The sequence below is a fragment of the Sus scrofa genome, chromosome 5 (assembly GCF_054392235.1).
Source record: "Sus scrofa isolate SSC_HxYL_T2T_F1_AM1 chromosome 5, Sscrofa_HxYL_maternal_Yorkshire_Landrace_v2.0, whole genome shotgun sequence".
Classification (NCBI taxonomy): Eukaryota; Metazoa; Chordata; class Mammalia; order Artiodactyla; family Suidae; genus Sus; species Sus scrofa.
The window spans coordinates 11,922,501-11,940,860 of record NC_139387.1 but is presented as its reverse complement, the minus strand read 5'-3'; the positions used below and the strand labels follow the sequence as shown (position 1 = coordinate 11,940,860).

The 18,360-nt window shown below is 50.8% G+C and overlaps 1 long non-coding RNA gene across 1 annotated transcript in view; it reads left to right on the top strand.

The window, feature by feature from the left end:
• Window positions 1–5,666: 5,666 nt before the first annotated feature.
• The window catches only part of LOC146403139 (uncharacterized), a 24,583-nt gene continuing 11,889 nt past the window's right edge, over window positions 5,667–18,360 (top strand). The window contains exon 1 of the long non-coding RNA XR_014803087.1: window positions 5,667–6,048. This is a non-coding gene — a long non-coding RNA (uncharacterized LOC146403139). The remainder of the gene's footprint in view (window positions 6,049–18,360) is intronic.

The window sequence follows — 18,360 nt, the reverse complement described above, 5'->3', positions numbered from 1 at the left end:
CGCTGTACATTTGGTGACTCCTTTAGACCCCAATAGCCTTATGGGGTTGATTAAAAATGGCCGTCACCCCCATCGCATGGAGGGCAAGTTAGGGAAAGCTGCCATGGTTGCACAGCTAGTTGATGGAAGATTTGGGATTTGAACCCAGGAAGTCAGGCCCTGAATGTGTGCTCCTGAACATCTTACTTTTCATGTGGGCAGGAGCTTTGTTTTATTCATCTGTGTAACCTTTGGGCCTTACACAGTGTGTGTACCAATTTTGAACTGAATAAATGTTCATTGAAAAAAAAAAGAGGGATGGCCTTGCAAGGAAGGCAAGTGAAGGATGATTGGCCTTTATTTTCCATCCATCTATCCATCCATCCTTCCATCCATGCTTCATCTGTCTATCCACTCACCTATCATCCATCAATCTGTCCATCATTTATCCACCGACTCATCATCTACCCACCCACCCATCATCCATCGCTCATCCATCTACCCACCCATCCACCATCTGTCCATCTGTCCAACACACAGTTACTGAGTACCTACTGTGTGTGTGAGAAACTGTGATACTTGCTGAGGACACAAAACCAAATAAAACACTTCCTGGTGTTCAAGAAACTCAGTTTCCTGGAGAGATAAGTAAGAGAAATGAATTTAGGGTACAGTTTATTTAGTGCTCTGATCAAGGTCTGCACAGAACGTTAAGAGTTTACGAAGTGCCTCCTTGGGCAGAATTACATCTCGTCTCCACAAGGTCCCTGAAAAGTCACGCGCATCATCCCACCCTGCCGCTGTGGACCATGAGACTCAGAAAGGATGAGCAGGTGTCCTGGCCCTCCTGGGTCTGTTTCAGACATGTCAGTTATGCCGCCCCACAGTGTACAGCTCTTGCTAAAGATAACTGCCCTGCCCCAGCCCTGAGTCCTGTCCTCCCCGTAAACCTGCAGCTGATTGGACACGGGCTAGGACTTAACCCAAGGCAGCCAATGGCAGGGCTCCGTCAATAGCCAATGTCTATTAACTCCACTAATCAGATCCCTGCTTTGAAATGTGAAACAGGGGTGACCAGCAGCAGTTGGCTGGGTGGTGGGGAATGCAGGGTCAAAGAAGGTTTCATGGCCAGCACTGGGTAAGAACCCCCAACCGGGTAAGACCCAGCGCAACCTTGGGTCTCCATTCCAGTCTCTGTGAAGTCAGCTCCAATTGCAATTGGAGGATTACCACCGGCTGCCACTTCCTGTGTGACCCCTTGTGTATCCTTGAGTGAGCCCCGTTTATTTATTGCATCAGCTGATTCCTGACAACCCAAAGAGCCCAGAGGCACACAGGCTGCAGTCAGGCACCCCTTCTGGACAACATACTTCTAAAATTACACGTGAGGCTCCATGTTAACCCAGGAGGCCCAGCTGGTCAACCTCCAGAAGCCATCCAGCCTTCACAGTGGACGACACATTAGCAAAATAAGTAGCTAAATGTCAGGGGGCTTTTCTCGGGGGCTAGCATTCACTCATTTGTTCGTTCGCCAGCCTGGTACTGAGGGCCTCCTCTGTCCAAGCCTAGGGTCAAAGGGCAAGGCAACTGGGAGAACATCTGCTGAGGATTCAGTTCTTACTTGCTAGAGGGTGAGCCCAGCAGCGGAGAAGGGGAGGGCAGAAGGAAGAGAGGAAGGGGAGTTCCCTTCGTGGCTCAGCAGTCAACAAACCCGACTAGGATCCCTGAGGATGCAGGTTCGATCCCTGGCCTTGCTCCATGGAATGAGGATCTGGTGTTGCCATGAGCTGTGGTGTGGGTGGCAGACAGGGCTCAGATCTCCAATTGCTGTGGCTGTGATGTAGGCCAGCAGCTGTAGCTCTGATTTGACCCCTAACCTGGAACCTCCATATGCCTTGGGGGTGGCAAAAAAAAAAAAAAAAAAAAAAGAAGAAGAAGAAGGAAGGGAGGAGGCAGCCAGGAGCTGCAGCCCCCTGCCCCCCTTGCCCTGACTGGTCACAGCCCTGGTGGCCCTTCGGTGACACCACTGAAAAAATCATCACTAGGTTCTGATCTAAATCTTCAGCCCTGGCCATGCCGTTTTCAAACACCCTCTAGCTGATGCCCTCTTGAGGACCTCGGAGTGACTCCGAGGGTCTCACAGGGCCAGTCGATGGATCATCACCCCTGGCTGCACAGAAACAAAGGCTCGGCAGGTTATGCACCTGCCCCCAGGCTGCTAAGAGGCAAAGCTAAATCCGAAACCCCAATCCTCAGCCTTTCATCTCCAGCCTCTTGAGTTGTCTGGGGACAGCCTGAGTCCTTAAAATCTCAACAACTTGTTACCAGCACTCAAGTGTTTAATATGAAGCTGTCACCCCCTTGGCGGGCACCCCTATTAACTGGCAAGTTCATGGAAACCTGTGGCTTTGAAGTTGATGAACCTTTTAAGTTTTACCTTTTAAGCTAATAGGAAGGAACCAGCATCTGTTTGTACTTAACACATCTCTACAACAGAACTGGCGGTACCTAGCGGTTGCTATGGCTACCTGGAGTCACCAGCTTTGTTTGGGGGCTATAATTATCCATCCCTGTGACAGCCTTCAAATAGCCGGGGCAGGGAAACTAGAAAGGCACAGAATAGGAAAGTCAGGCTGTCTCTTCGTGCAAAACTTTCTTCAGCTGCACATCACGTACATGCAACACAGGCACGCACACACACCGGTGGGTTATTGTGACATTCATCAGAGCAGAACTGGACCCCACAGAGTGAGATCTGCCCCCTCCTCCTTCTCCCTTTCATATTGTAGATTTTTTTCTTTTTTTCTTTTTTGTCTTTTTGCCTCTTCTAGGGCCGTACCTGCAGCACATGGAGGTTCCCAGACTAGGGGTCCAATCAGAGCTGTAGCCACCAGCCTACACCATGGCCACAGCAACGCAGGATCCGAGCCACATCTGCAACCCACATCACAGCTCACAGCAACGCCGTGACTAGGAACCATGAGGACACAGGTTCGATTCCTGACCTCGCTCAGTGGGTTAAGAATCTGGCATTGCTATGAGCTGTGGTGTAGGCCGGCAGCTACAGCTCTGATTTGACTCCTAGTCTGGGAACCTCCATATGCCGAGGGTGCAGCCCTAAAAAGACCACCACCACCACAACAAATCCAAAATGAGAAGAAAAGAAATAAAAATTAGAGCAGAAATCAAAGACACTAAAAACAGGAAATCAATAGGAAAAAATCAAGTAAACTAAAATCTGTTCCTTTGAAACAATCAAGAAAATTTATAAGCCTCTAGCAAGGTTAAGAAAAAACTCTAGAGGGCCAAAGGCTTCAACTTTCACCACTCTGGAAACTTGGGTTCTAGATTCCAGAGTCAGAAAGCCAGAGAAATCTAGAATAGGGCCATGGGATTTTAAAGCTAACAGAGGCCTTCTAGGGGCTCTGATCCAAGTTCCCACTACATGCAGGAATTCTCTCTGCAGATCACCATCTAGCATCTGCTTGAATACTCTTAGGAGCAGTGAGCTCACTACCGAAAGCTTTAAAGATGCATCTTTACATCAAACCAAAACGTGCCTTCTTGCATGCTCGCTCCCTTGTCCTGGCTCTGCTGGCTCCTTGGGGACAGAGACGACCAGCTGAGTCTCTAACAGGAAGCTTCAGTCTCACTTAAGAATCTTCTTGCTCAGACTACACACCCCCAGGGCTTTAACTGAGCACCCTCCGCTGGCCAGCTAAGCCAGGAGCCTGTCTAGTGGGAAAAGGCCAGTACTCCAGCTTCAGTATCTGGCGACTCTCGCCTCTCATCACTCACAGACACAGAAAGAATTCTCTAGTAAGGGCACCCAGTGCCACTCCCACCCTCCCTCCCCCCAACACAGGTTTGAGCACCAGGTCCTCGCTGCTCAAGGTCACAAACCCAGAGTTCCCCTTGTGGCTCAGCAGTTATGGACCTGACTAGTATCCACGAGGACATGGGTTTGATCCCTGGCCTCGCTCAGTGGGTTAAGGATCTGGCGTTGCCGTGAGCTGTGGTGTAAGTCACAGATGAGGCTCGGATCCTGCATTGCTGGGGTGCAGGCCAGCAGCTACAGCTCTGATTCGACCCCTAGCCTGGGAACTTCCACATGCTGTGGGTGCAGCCGTAAAAGATAGATAAAAAAATAAAAGAAAATAAAAGAAATAAAGTAAAGGTCACAAATCTGGTCCAGGGGACCTGGGTATTCATGAGCGCTGATGCAGCCAACTTCCCCCCACCGAATCTTGGGGCTGGGGGGGGTGTTACGCTTTAAGACTCCGTCATGGGGGACCAAATACGGGAAGAAAGAGCACTTTGACCTTCAGAGCTGTGGGCCCCCTCAACCTCGGCCACCTCCCTTCCTCCTCCTCCTCCTCTTCCTGGGAGCCACCCCTTTGGAGGCCTGCCCAGGCAGTGCCTCCCTCTCGCCCCCAACTTGGCTGGCTCCTTCCTGGCAGAGTCTGCCTCCTGGACCAGCGCCAGGCCAGTCCCAGAGCAGGGCTGGGGCCGGGAGTCTGCAGGACCTGCTGAGGCCATCGACAGGGCGGCCGGACCCCATCCCCTACCCCCGCTGGCCCCAGACCCGACTGGGGCCTCACCACCCACTCCTCCCGGCCCCCAGCAGCCATTGTACTGACCACAGCGCCCCTTTGCCCAGCTGTCTGACAGGAACCTCCAGCCAAGCCGCGGGCTGGGGGCGGGGAGAGGTGTCTTATAGCAGCTGGGGAGACACACAGGGAGCTAAAAATACAGTTTATATGGCAAGGCTCCTCCTCTCCCTGCAGGCCCAGAGGGGCTTATTGGAGGAGGCCTGGCAGGGATACTGGGGTCCCAATATCCCCATCAACAGGTGTGGCCCCGGGACTTCAGCCTTCCTTCCCCTCCGCCCATCCCCCCAGCCTCTGAGCTTGGTGTCCCTCTTCCAGCCCTGCCACCCACCTGCCACTGGGATGAGCCCAGCCCCACCTCCACAGCCCCGTTCCCTCATCAATCATCCCTCCCTCCCCTCCTGGCCCATCTCACAGAAACAGCACCCCCAGGAATCTCCCCCCTCTCCCGAACCACCCCCTTCCTAGCAGGTGTGCCCTCTTACCCACCCCTCTGCCTTGGGTTCCAACGTGGGTGCATCCTTCTCATCTTTCTCTGCTTCCCTCATTTCTACCCTGTGAGCTTCCTCCGGAGGGCAAAAGCCACAGACACACTTGCCCTCACAGCTCCCCTCCCAGCAGTCCTTTTTGATAGGAACCTTTAAAAATGGAAGAAGAGTTGATGTACCATGTTTCAGGATAGATACAAAATCTCATAAGCCCCCTCCATCCCCCCTTGCACAAGAGGAGACTGAGGCACAGAGAGGTTCAGTTGCTCAAGGTCACACAGCTAGGAAACATCAACCCTGAAACTCAAAACCAAACAGTCCGGTTTCACAGCGACGACATGGCCTAACTTTGGATCTTTCCTTTTCCCCCTTTCACCTTTCTCACAGCCCCTAGCAAAGGGCCAGGTCAATACGCTCTCTGAATTGTGTGCGTTATTGAACTGAGTCCATCCCGGCTCCTGGCTTCCTGGAGGTGAAGGCAAAACCAGCCTGTTGGGAGGCAGACAATCAGGAGGCCCTGCTGCCATCTAGCGGCGGCGAGGAGAAACGCCCTTCATCCCTGGCTCCGCCCCTCCCACGGCCTCCCTTTGTTCAGCCAGCCAGCCGGCGCGTAGCCTGGCCCGGGGTCTTCTCCCATCTTTATATTCATGGCACCGACCAGGAACGGCTTTCTGAGTTATGACAAGGTACATAAGCCATGGTCTTTGCCCTCAAGGGACTCAAAACCGAGTGGAGGAAACACCCCTGGGGGGTTCAGAGCACAGCAAAGGGATGAACAAAGAGCAACGGGGGTGAGAAGGCAGCTCAAGGTCCACGTGGAGAAGACCTGTTGGCAGAGATCACGACCGGGCCGGACCTTAATGTGTGAGAATCTCCTAAGCAAAGTAACGAACCACGGGTGCGAGCCCAGGGGATGCAGAGGACGTGAGGAGAAAGGGACGCTAGAGCGGTCCTCCCGCAGCAGAACCAGGGTAGGGGACTTAGAGTGGACAGCTCTGTTCCACAGACACTCGTGCACACCTGGACCGGGCTCTGTGCTGCGCCCCAGGGAGAGCAGGGTGAATACCTCGCTGTCCCTGAGCTTTAGGGGTGATGAGAGGGAGGGATGTGTAAACGGATAATGATGGCACCTTGTGATAAGGGCAGTGACAGAGGCAGTTCAGCACAGGCTTAAAGGCTTTGGAATCACACACCTGGATTTGAGGCTTGGCTCCACCATGTATTACGTTTGGGATCCAGGGAAAGTATCGGCCGGTCCCAGGGCTTTGATATTTGTATCTGTAAAATGGGAACTTTGTAAATAATTACTTATCTCAAGTGTCATCGTGAGGACGAAAAGAGAGAGTGCCTGGACCGGACTCAGTGTAGTGCCTGGCACACAGTAATTGCTCAATCGAGCAATAAAGGAATTCCATCAAGGGACGTGTCGTAGAGAAGGTGACGTCTATGTAGGGACTTGAAGGAGCAATACGGGTTGGCTAAGAGCAAAGTGAGGAAAGGATATTCCTGGCACAAGGACCAAAACATTCAAGGATGTAGAAGTTGGTGTGTTAGGACTAGGTTTGGTTGTGGGTGACAGAAAATCCAAAATAACATGGCTTTAGCAAGAGAATATCCATTTCTTTTTCATATAGAGGTCCAGAGGTAGGAGTTCCCTAGTGGCTGAGTAGGTTAAGGATCTAGCATTGTCACTGCTGTGGTGTGGCTTTGATCCCTAGTCTGGGAGCTTCCACATGTTGTGCTCACAGCCAAAAAAAGTCCAGGGATGGAGGTCCAGGACTGATAGGGCACACAACACATCAGGGACCCAGCCTCAGTCTACTTCATTGCTCTGCCATATTACACACACAGCCTCCACCTCCTGACCCAAGATGGCTGCCTGAGTCCAGCCATCACATCATCATTCCAACCAGCAGGAAGGCAAAAAGAATGAAGAAGCTTGTGCCCCCTACCTTTAGGGACACTTTCCAGAAGTTGTGCTCACTACTTCCCGCACATCATATGGCCACACCTCTCTGCAGGGAGGCAGGGAAATGTGGTGTATATTTCTCTATGGCCATATCCCCAGGTTAAAATTACTTCTGTTACTTAGGAAGAAGGAGGAAATGTACATTGGATGAAAACTAGAAATTTATGTCATTGGAGTTACAAAGCGCATGTAAAGATAAGGGCAGGTGCAAATATTTTGGTGTTTTTGTAGTGGAAAAGGTGAGGGAGGGGGTGATGGGGGAAGCAGCCAGCGAAGCAGCCAGAGACCAACCCGCTCAGGAGGCGGTGGGGCATATGCTGTCCTAGAAACACCACCCTGGCTGCTGATGGGAATAACGTAATGGGGGAGGGGGGTGTCGAGGCAGGAGATGTCTCTCCCCAACATTTTATTCTGAAAATTCTCATACATGCAGCAAAGTTGAAAACATTTTGGAATGAACATTGCATACCCACCCCCCAAATTCTACCACTGACGTCTTACTAAACCAGTTTTCTCTCCTTTCTCTCCGTCTCTCCATGCATCCAATATTTCTTATTTTTGTGGCATTTCAAAGGAAATTGCAGACCACCGTCCATCCACTTCCCCTTAACACTTCGGCATGGCTGTCATTAAGGAGAGTTCGATTTTGTCTGTGTTTTTTTTTCCTTTTGACGTAAAATGTATAGAAATGCACCCGTCTCAAGGGGACTCTGGTTGAATTTTGATAAATTCATACACCCGTGTAACCCAAACTCCTATCAGAATTACCATCACCCCCCAAAACTTCCCGAATGCTCCTTGCAGGTCCGTCTCCAGCTTCATCACCTCCTCTAGGGAAGCTCTGTCCTGATGACTGGGTTTTTATAAACCACAGAAGGGAGATCTTGAAGAGCCCGCTGTGGAGCCCACGTCTGGGGCGGGGGAGAGTCAGGGAGGAGGGGAAAGGAGGAGGGGGGGGGTCTCTGCAGGGGAGGGGAGGAAGAGCCCGGGTCGGGGTGGGGCGGGGGTGGGAGCTGGGAGCCCGCGCGGGTAGGTGGAGCTGAGGTTCTGGCGACGTGGCTGGACAGCTGGTGGCGCTATGTACTAAGGAGGTCAGGGTACCCGGGAGGAGGGGGTAGAGAATGAGTCTCCATTGGGACAGCGGCTTCTGGAGCGTCCGTGGGTCATCTGTCCAGCAAGCGTAGGGATACACAAGCATCCCCGAGGCTTGCACTGTCGAGGTGGCATCCGAGAAGTGGTGGCCGTGTTTCTCCAGCGTTTGCACCCTTCCCCGGCCCAGCATCCCCAAGGCCACACCCCTGCTTTCCCCAAGGCAGCCAAGGGGCGTGGAGAAGGCACAGAGGGGGTTACTTCCGGTTGGCGGACCCTCGCAGGGGAAGAAGGAAGGCAGGGCCCCCCTGGGCGGTCCCACCTCACCCCTGCTGCTTTTGTCTCTCTCCAGCATCTTGCAGCAGTGTCCCCTACCCTCTCCGCCCACTCCTTTCCAAATTCCTCTTCCCCTCCTTTTAAAAACAACCAAAGCCCAGGTCTTAGCTACTGAAATCTCTTCCAGGAAGGAGGCCATGGGGTCTGCTTCCCGGGACAGGGCAGTGGAAGCCTGGAAATAAAGTGAACGATCCACCCACAGTCCCAGGCTGCAGCGGCCCCCTCCCCCAGTCTTTCAAATATTAAACACAACTCACCCCAGCAAAGAGTAATTTCTTTCTTAAAAAACCCTTTGGGGAGTTCCCGTTGTGGTGCAGGGGAAAGGAATCTGACTCGTATCCAGGAAGATGCAGGTTTGATCACTCAGCAGGTTAAAGGGTCAGGTGTTGCTGTGAGCTGTGGTGTAGACACATAGCTCACAGATGCAGCTCAGATCCCACATTGCTGTAGTTGTGGTGTAGGCCAGCAGCTACAGCTCCAATTCCACCCCTAGCCTGGGACCTTCCATATGCCACAGGTGCAGCCCTAAAAAGCAAGCAAGCAAACAAACAAACCCTTTGGGCAACAGGAGATATTCTTGTTCTTTCCTTGAGCGTGACTTGGACTTATTCCTTGAGAATTAATGCCCTGATCCCGTTAAGAGATGCCTTGCCCTCACAACCACCCCCTCCTGGAGCTGCAGCACAGAACACCCTGGATTTATCTAGCCATTTGGAGCTTTGTCCCAAGCGCTCAGTTTGCCCCATCAAACAGAGGGCCAGGGCTGAGCTGTCAGTGTCGTGGAAGTAGCAGAGAGCCCCAGAGGGGAGCAGAGAAGAGAAGGACCCCAAGGAACACCCCCAACATTTAAGATTGGGAAGGGGAAGAGGAGCTGGAGAAGGAGTCTTCCAAGGGTGATGGGGGCCCTGAGAGATTATGGAGAGGGGAGTGACAGGGTCAGGTCTGCCTATGGAGGATGGGATGGGAGAGAAGCCAGGTGGGAAGTGAAGACAAATGTTCAAGACTTCTTATGCACCAGGCCTGGGTGAGGGCTGAACCACAAATATGGGTACATTTGTATATTACAGCACTAGCTGCTGTAACAAACAGCCCCCAACTCTCGGTGGCTTACTAGATCTTTTTTTTTTTTTTTTTTTTTTGTCTTTTTATGGCCACACCACTGCATATCGATGTGTCCAGGCTAGGGGTTGAGTTGGAGTTGGAGCTGTAGCCCCTGGCCAATGCCATAGCCACAGCAACACCAGATCTGAGCCACGTCTAGAACCTACACCATAGCTCATGGCAATGCCATATCCTTAACCTACTAAGTGAGGCCAGGGATTGAACCCGTGTCCTCAAGGAAACTAGTCAGATTCCTTTCTGCTGAGCCATGATGGGCACTCCCTTATTAGGTCTTCATGGTGGCTGCATGGGTCTAGTTCTCCTTCACCTCACTATCCAGTACAAGTTGGGGGGAGGACTCTGCTCCACACAGTGATTCAGGGACCCAGCCTCCATCTCCAAGGACTTCAGAGACCACTGATCCCTCCATATCCAGCAAGTAAACAGCAGAAGACTGTATCTGAGAGGGAGACTCATCCTTTCCAGCCATATCCCATAGCCAGGTCACCGCCACGAGGCGGGAATGAAATCTCCATAGACCTGGGGGAAGTGAAGTGGGCTTGGGGGACACACAGTATTGTGTCGGCCACACTCATGGCCCGAGGTGATAAAATGGTTTATAATTTAGTGGAGAGATGAGGAAGAGGAACTGGGAATGAAATATTCCTATAAGTCATGCTGTAATACCTGCCAGATCCAGAGATGCTCTGGATTTGTTAAAGTTGTTTGGATCACCCTCCTCCAGATAAGATTTATGACCACTGATAAAATACTTGGGTGATGGGGAGAGGGGCAGGGGCGAGGGCTAGCACCCTCTGTGATGATGAGAAAGGCAGGGAGTTCCCTTGTGGTGCAGTGGGTTAAGGACCCAGCCTTGTCACTGCAGCAGCTCGGGTCACTGCTGTGGTGCCAGTTTGATGATCCCTGGCCCAGGAACTTCTGCATGCCAAGGAAGAAGCCAAAAAGAAAAGAAAAAAGAAAAGGCGACATCTGAATAGAGAGCTGGAGGGTGGTCAGAGAGAGAGGGAAGCAGGAATGCTTGTGAATAGTCAGGAAACCCTGAGAAGATCCGTTTAGCCGGGTCAGAAATTCTGTGCAAGGGATTGGTCATGGTTGTGGTTGGAATGTGGGCTTGGAGCTTGGATCGGGAATGACTTTGAACTTGAAGAATTTTGGCCGCGCTTCAGCAGGCCCTGTGGTTGTGGCTTGGGGCGCGGTGGGTGGGGTGGGGGAGGGGTGCTCCGCCGTCCCCGATGAATCAGCAGGGTCAGTTAAAATTAGTCACCATAGCCCAGCCCAGAGAAGCCAAGGCAAACAGTTGTGCCGGCTCGTGGGGCAGCCAGGGTTTGCTTCTCTGGGGAGTCTTAGGGTTGGGGGAGCTCCGAGTTAGAGCAGGTGCTCCGTCCTGTCCCAGAACCACTTGGGCTGTTGGGGCGGCACCTCTGGGTCTCTGACTTTGGTAGTAGGAGCCGGTGGGCGCAGTTTGGTCCCACTCCCGGGTCGGCCTCTCTCGGACCACCTTGGCCTGGAGTGGTTTTCCCTTCATCGTGCCAGTCCCTCCTTCACAGAGGCCTGCCTCACCAACAAGACCAGCTTCTAGACTCGCTTGGTCGGCCTACGTAGCAAGATTCACAGTTGTAGCTGTAAACTGCATAATGGTCGGAAAAAAAATTTTTTTGTCTTTTTAGGGCCGCACCCTCGGCATGTGGAGGTTCCCAGGCTGGGGGTCGAATCAGCGGTGTGGCTGCCTGCCTACATCACAGCCACAGCAATGCTAGAGCCGAGGCGCGTCTGTGACCTACACCACAGCTCATGGCAACGCTGGATCCTTAACCCACTGAGCGACACCAGGGATCAAACCTGCATCCTCATGGATGCTAGTCAAATTCGTTTCTGCTGCACCATGATGGGAACTCCCTGTAAAATTATTAAATAATATATTTTTCAGCTGGTCCTATCCAGGGGCACATCTCCTGTCTCCTCTCTCCTCCCTTGTACCTGGGTACCATCCTGGAGAGGAGAAAGCACAGCGGTAAGGGCAAAGTGTGTGTGTGTGTGCGCAACCAGAGATACAAGCACGAGAAAATATTGCGATCCCATTAATTGGCTCATCTAAGTTGCCCCCCCACGCAGAGCAGGGGGCTTACAAGCAAGAGGTAATATAGCACAAGAGTCAAGGAAATAGATTCTGTTCCCATTGTGGCTCAGCGGGTTAAGCATCCGACTGGTATCCATCTGGCCTCGCTCAATGGGTTAAGGATCCAGCATTGCTGAAAGCTGTGGCGTCGGTCATGGATGCAGCTTGGATCTGGCCGTGCTGTGGCTGTGGCATAGGCTGGCAGCTGTTCTGATATGACTGCTAGCCCAGGAACTTCCATATGCCACAGGTGTGGCCCTAAAAAAAGAGGGGGTGGATATAGATGCTGGAGTCAGACTACTGAGTTTGAACTCTGGTCTCATTGCTTGCTTGCTGGGTGACTTCAGGCAAGTTACTTAACCTCTCTGTGGCTCAGTTTCTTCATCCGCTACATGGTACTCATAACAGTACCTGCCTCCTCGGGTGACATTTAAACTAGGTAAAATACCTAAAGCTATGCCTGGTACAAGATTGAGTAAACACTTCATGCACATGCGGGCTATTGGTCTCAATAATAAATAAGCCACCTTTTTTCAAATATCTGAGTTGAAATGTTTAGAGTTTTTACTATGTTAGATAATCGGTGAATAAGGTCCCTCTCCCTGATGGCCTGGGAGGCTCATGAGAACATGTCTTGTCTGTGCACTGTCTGGTCCAAAGCCAAGTTCATGCTGATAATAGCAGCTATATCAACCCCACTCCTAGCACCACACCACAAGCATGCACTGCTGGCCTGCCAGGGCCCAGCACGGCTCCCAGTCCTTTGTTAAGGAGGTTCATTTAGATCACCGTCAGCAGGAGGCACTTGATAAATATATGCTGAATAAGGGAATGCTTACCACCCAGGATCAGGTAAATAACAGATGGGAAATTCCTTTGTAAACTGTCAAGTGTGCACCTTGCCTACACACATATATACGTATATGCATAAGCACTTAGGACCTCTTTCCCGAGGGCCTAGGATCCCCTTCTGCCTTTGACTTAGCTGGAGTGCCTTGGAAACTTACCCTGGGTTCTAGAACTTTCTGTCCACTTGCCCCTCTCTCAAAATGTAGTTGTCCTGGGTATCATTTTCCCTCCTGACCTGTCTGAAGGGTCACTGGTGGAATTCAACCCCTCCCATCTCCCCACCGAGAGATTTTCTTTCAACAAAGGCCAACACAAGCTTGATACCTAACCCCAAAGAAAGACTCTTTCCTGCCATTCTGCCCTTGACCGAACCGTGTGACATTCCTGTTTCAAGTCTTGTGGACTCACCTTCCCCTACTCATCCTCAGCTGTGCAAAGCCAACCTTTTCACACGGCACCTCCTCCAGGAAGGCCTCCTTGCAGAGCCCCAGCACCATGTAGACACCTTCTTCCAGGCCCCCATCCCACTGGTCCCAGCAGAACACTAAATATGACTCTTATGATAGCTCCAAGGGAAGAAGGATTTTTATCCACTGGTTGATTAAAAGTAACTCATTCATTACTTCGCTCAACGATATTTGCCGAGTGCCTCTTCCTTGTCAGGGGCTGTGGCACTTCAGGGGTGTGTAGAATGCTCCTTGTTTCTGAAAAATAAGGGAGTATTAGCTATAGGCAGGAAGATGGACAAAGGCATAGCAGTGTCGAAACCGGGACTGGGATGTTTCCGTGGTGGCTCAGCAGAAACAAATCTGACTAGTATCCATGAGGACACAGGTTTGATCCCTGGCCTCGCTCCGTGGGTTAAGGATTCCGGCATTGCCGTGAACTGTGGTGTAGGTCGCAGATGTGGCTCGGATCCTGCATTGCTGTGGCTGTGGGGTAGGCCAGCAGCTACAGCTCTAATTTGACCCCTAGCCTGGGAACTTCCATATGCCACAAAAGCAGCCCTAAAAAGACATTAAAAGTAATAATAATAATAATAATAATAATAATAATAATAATAATGTTAGGGACTGGGCTTAGGAAGCAGGGAATGGCTGGATCACAGGGTGCAGGGGGGTGAGGAGCAGGAGGTGAGGCTGGACAGGAGGATAGGATTCAGTTGTAAAAAGCCCCGACATCATGGCCAAGTCCTAACCATTCTCTAAGGCCAGACTCAAAGGCCGCCTCCTCCAGGAAGCCCTCTGTTATGGACGTTTGTTCTTTTGTCTCCCTAGCTCCCTCTCCGTTCTTGCCCATTGGGAACTCATCGCATTTGACTGACTATAGCGACTGGTTCAGAGATGGGCACGAGGGCCCATGCCAGGCAAATCAGATTCTTCCCTGGGCCGTTTCTGCCAGACCTCTGGGGCAGACATGGCCAAATAAGGAGAAAGGGAACCTGGCACAGCAGGGGACCTCTAGCCTGAAGAACAAAATCAAACAGAGACCAGAGAACAGAGAAACAGAATGAGTAGAACCCTGAAGGAACCACGCCTGAAGCCAGTTACATGCATTCAGTCGTTTGCTCATTTTACAAATAGCTACTGAATGCTGCTATGTTGGGATTCTCCTGCGAGACAGAACAAATAGGACGTGTGTGTGTGTGTGTGTGTACACATACATACATATGCATAATACATATAAACACACATGCATATACACAGACACATGCATATATATGTACCTATACATACATAAATACATAATCTATATCCTATATATCACATATATTCTTCATATGTGCAATGAAGAAATTTATTGTAAGGAATCGGCTCGTGCATTTCTGAGCTGTGAAGTGCACGATCTATAGTTGGTGAGCTGCAGACCCAGGAGAATCCGTGGTGAGGTTCCATCTGGAGAGCAAAAGCCTCAAAATCAGAACTGGAGACGTAAGTCTTCGTCCACAGGCAAGAAAAGACCAGCCCCTCAGCTCAAGGAGTCAGGCAGGGAGCGAGTTCTCTCCCTCCTCCGCTTTTGTCTTTTTTTCTTTCATAGGGTGGCACCTGCAGCGGCTGGCCTCCGCCACATCTTGCAGCAGCACCGGATCCTCATCGCCATTGCCACAATACCCGTTACCATGTGGGAGAGTTCATAGATGTTCTAATTCTAGAAGAAACAACTTTATTTTTATTTTCTTTTGAAGGCGGCACCTGCGGACCATGAAGCTTCCCAGGCTAGGGGTCGAATTGGAGCTGCAGCTGCCAGCCTACACCACAGCCACAGGAATGCCAGCTCCAAGTCGCATCTATGACCTACACCACAGCCCACCGCAACACCAGATCCTTAACCCACTGAGGGAGGCCAGGGATCGAACCCACATCCTCATGGATCCTAGTCAGGTTCATAACCCACTGAGCCACCAAGACAACTCCCTAAACACCAACTCTGAAGAATGAAAGCTTGCCGCTACCCTGATGCTTCTCTGCAGCCCTATTTTCTTTTTTCTTTTTTTTTGTCTTTTTGCTATTTCTTGGGCCACTCCCGCGGCATATGGAGGTTCCCAGGCTAGGGGTCGAATCGGAGCTGTAGCCACCGGCCTACGCCAGAGCCACAGCAACTTGGGATCCGAGCCGTGTCTGCAACCTACACCACAGCTCACGGCAACGCCGGATCATTAAGCCACTGAGCAAGGGCAGGGACCGAACCCGCAACCTCATGGTTCCTAGTCGGATTCGTTAACCACTGCGCCACGACGGGAACTCCTGCAGCCCTATTTTCTAATCCCAAACTATAAAACCACTTCCTGTTCTCGCCCAAGAGAGGGCACCGGCTTTAGGGCATTACCCTGCTGTGGCCTTCTTTGTCTGGCAAAGCAATAAAGCTATTTTCTCTCCTTCATCCTAAATTCCGTCTCCGCATTTCTCTTCAGCACCAGTGGATAGAGGCCGAGTTTCAACAACACGGCCATAACCTGAGGATGGCCAGCAACCACCTGAAGCTGGCGGTGGGGCGGGGGCACGGAACGGCCTCTCCTTCGGGACCTCCCGTGAGCACCAACCCTGATTTCCGACCTGTGGCTTCCAGAACTGTGAGAGGATAAATTAATGTCCTTCTAAGCCACCAAGTTGTGGCAATTTGCCTGGCAACTCTGGGCAACGAATACACCATCTCCAAGAATATTGATTGAGCCAGGAAGTCTCTCAGGGGTTAAGAGGATCAGTGAGAGCCTCGAACCTGGCCCCTACACTGAGAAGCTCACGCTGCAGCTGAGAAGCCAAAATGACTGCCTCTAGATGTACGGAGAATCCAGGCTCCCCACGCTGATGGGGACTCCCAGCCAGGGGGTGTAGATGGTGGAAATTGAAATCATGGGGAAGGACTGGCCCCCAGGACTGCAGGGTGCAGAGCAGGGTGGGTGGGGTGTCGACCCTGGCACAGCCACGTCCAAAGCTCCCAGTTGGGGTTGGAAGCTGGAAGTCCCACTGGGCCAGCATCTTCTGTAGGGGCTACAGTGGCTCTACAGAGGGGCTTCTGGGCTGCAGGGGGTCTCAACTCAGTGTGGCCATCTGCCTAGGTTGGAAAAGGTGTGCTGTTGGCAATGCTTAGCTCTGGGCATAGGGCCTTGCGGACCTCAGAGGGATTAGGGAAACGTGGAAACCAGAAACCAAGCCAAAGACCAACCAGGCTGACCCATAAGTTTCAGCAGGATGATCGGAGCCTCCCTTTTCCACCTGAAAATGGATGCAGTAATCCTTGCCTTACAAGGGGTTTATGAAATGAAATGAGTTCCTGTACATAAAGTGATGGATGGAGTTCCCTGGTGGCTCAGTGGGTTAAGGACCTAGGATTGACACGGCTGTGACCAAAGTTTGATCTCTGGCCCCTGGAACTTCTACATGCTGCAAGCACTGGGGAAAAAAAAAAAAAAAAGTATGGGAGTTCTCGTTGCACAGTGGAAAAAAATCTGACTAGTACCTGACCCCCTTGCTGTACAGTGGGAAAATAAAAAAAAAAAAAAAAATCTGACTAGTATCCAGATTTGTATAGCATGCGGGTTCCATCCCTGGCCTTGCTCAATGGGTTGGCGATCTAGCCTTGCCGTGAACTGTGGTGTAGGTTGCAGGCGCGGCTCAAATCCCACATTGCTATGGCTGTGGTGTAGGCCAGCAGCTGCAGCTCTGATTCAGCCCCCTAGCCTGGGAACTTCCATTTGCCCTAAAAAGCAAAAAAAAAAAAAAAAAAAAAAAGGGAGAGAGAGAGAGAGAGAGAAAGACAGGAAAGGAAAGAAAAGAAAAGAAAAATGTACACAGAGAGATTGATGGAGTATCTGGCTGAAGCTTTATTACTCAAGGCACTGCTGTCTTCAAAGGCAATTGGTTAAATTACAGATGAATCTCAAAGACATTAACGTTTTTCCCAAGTATGTACCTAGTGTCTTCAACCTTTAGCAGGGCTACAGACTCAGGTTTTGGAGGTGGACGAGCCTGGGTTTGATTCCGGCTGACTTTTCCTGGGATTGTGGCCCTGGAAAAAATTACTCATCTTCTCTGAACTCTCCTGACCCCATCCGTAAACGGGAGATCATATCAGCACGAGGGTGGGAGTGAGTGTATTCTCTTTGGCAAATAGGATGTATGGGATGACATTTCTGAATAATACCGGAATTAAAATAAAGGCAGCTGTGAGAGGTCGTGAGCACTGACTAGGAAATGTGCTGAGAGGTACAGGCAACAGGCAGTGGGGGCCAGGAGAGCAAGGCTTTGCTCCTTGCAGGGTGATGAGGAAGCTATCTTAATAGGACTCTCTTTATGGCCAGTGACAAAAATTCAATTCAAACCGCTTTGTGCATAAATCAGAAGGTTTGGGCTGATGTAACTGTTGCCATATCTTGAATAAGCAAATCATGCTCTGACCTCAGGGCCTTTGCACTTCCTCTTCCCTCTGTTGGAACAGTTTTCCTCAAGATATTTCCCTGGGTCTCTCCTTGCCCTCTTTAGATTTTTAATCAAATGAGTGCAAATTAAATTTTAAATTACATTTTGAAACTAAACTTAAAAATGTAATCCTCACTCAATACTCTGACGTGTCTCTGCTTTGTTGCTTTATTTTTCTCCATGACATTGATTTTCATTTAACCTGCTATTTTAATTATTTATTTTATTTATTGTTTTTCTATCTGCACTACCTCCCCCCACCCCCCACCCCCACCATGGAAGCTCCTCTAGGCAGAATTTTTTTCTTTTTTTTAACTGACATATTTCCACGACCTAGAACTGCCTTGCACATAGTGGGTGAAGTGGCTAATTTTATATAGCAACCTGACAGGACCACAGGATGCACAGGTACTTGGTTAAACAGTATTTCTGGGTGTGTCTGTGGGGGTGTTTCCAGATAAGACTAGCATTTGAGTTTATAGACTTGGCTAAAGCCGACTGCCCTCCCTGATGTGGGTGGGTCTCATCCAAAGTGTTGAGGCCTGGATAGAACAAAAAGATGGAGGAAGAGTTCCCACTGTGGCTCAGAGGTTAAGGACCTGATATTGTCTCTGTGAGGATGTGGGTTCGATCCTGGTCTCGCTCAATGGGTTAAGGATTCAGCGTTGCCCCAAGCTATGGTCACAGTTGTGGCTCAGATCTGACGTTGCTGTGTCTGTGGTGTAGGCTGGCAGCTGCAGCTCCTATTTGACCCCTAGCCCGGGAACTCCCATATGCAGGTGCAGCCCTAAAATAAAAAAGAAAATTTGGGGTTTAGTGGTCCCAGGACTTGTTCTGATGGTCCTCCTCTCTTGTTTTCATTTGTTGGGGTTTTAGTTGTGCGGAA